Below are 1,105 nucleotides of genomic sequence, written 5' to 3'. Positions count from 1 at the left end.
CACTCTATCTATCATTCTATTAGTATTTATAGGCATCAAAATAAGAAAAAGTTAAAATAAATTCCTATTTGCAAAAGAAGAAACAGCATTGTCATTAATTTTCTGTTTAGAAAATTTTGTGGAATCTAAGAAAAGCAACTTAAGCTAATAATTGTGTTTATCAGAATACAAGGCTATTATACAAACAAATCAATCCTATGTGTATATACTTGCAACAGACCACTGGAAGTTGAAATTTAAAAATACCATGTAGAACTGAATCAGACTATGATTTTTTTTTTTTTTATGGGGTCTTGCTCTGTCACTCAGGCTAGAGTGCAGTGGGGTGATCTTGGCTCACTGCAACCTCTGCCTCCCAGGTTCAAGAGTTTCTCCTGCCTCAGCCTCCCGAGTAGCTGGGATTACAGGTATGCACCACTACGCTAGACTAATTTTTTGTATTTTTAGTGGAGACGGCGTTTCATCATGTTGGCCAGGCTTGTCTCAAACTCCTGACCTCGGGTGATCCGCCCGCCTCGGCCCCCCAAAGTGCTGGGATTACAGGCGTGAGCCACCATGCCCAGCCTAAAACGATGGTTAGATGCCACGAAGTAGGTGGCAATGCCTTAACCATATGTGTGTTGTCAGGTCCAAGAGCATCTTCCATCCTTATCAAGGGGAGTGCTATGAAATTTTAAGACATAAATCTGACAGTGAATGAACAAGAGCTCTGCACTGAAAACTTTAAAATTTGCTGAGAGAACTTAAGAAGATATAAGTAAGTGGAGAGAAATACCTGTAGTGTGTTTATGGGCCAGAAGACTCAATATTGTTAACTTGAAAATTCTCTTTAAATTGATCAATAGATTCAACAGAACTTTAATTATAATTCTAGCACAATTTTTTTGTTTGGTAAAAATGACAAACTGACTCTAAAATTCATTTCAAAGTACTTTGAAAATGAAGGACAACTTTGCTGAACTTACACTCCTGAATTTAAGTCTTATCATAAACTTACGGTATTCAAGAGGTTTGGTATTGGCATCAGTTTAGACAAATAGATCAATGAAACAGAATAGAGCTCAAAAATAGACCTACACATATATGGTTAATTGACCGACACAGG

The 1,105-nt window shown here is 37.3% G+C and overlaps 1 pseudogene; it reads right to left on the bottom strand.

Annotated features, from left to right (window-relative positions):
* Window positions 1-564: 564 nt before the first annotated feature.
* Window positions 565-666, bottom strand: LOC129013452 (U6atac minor spliceosomal RNA; annotated as a pseudogene).
* Between the last annotated feature and the right edge of the window lie 439 nt (window positions 667-1,105).

This window comes from Pongo pygmaeus, chromosome 15, assembly GCF_028885625.2.
Source record: "Pongo pygmaeus isolate AG05252 chromosome 15, NHGRI_mPonPyg2-v2.0_pri, whole genome shotgun sequence".
Taxonomy (NCBI): domain Eukaryota; kingdom Metazoa; phylum Chordata; class Mammalia; order Primates; family Hominidae; genus Pongo; species Pongo pygmaeus.
This window is presented reverse-complemented; position numbering and strand designations above follow the sequence as displayed.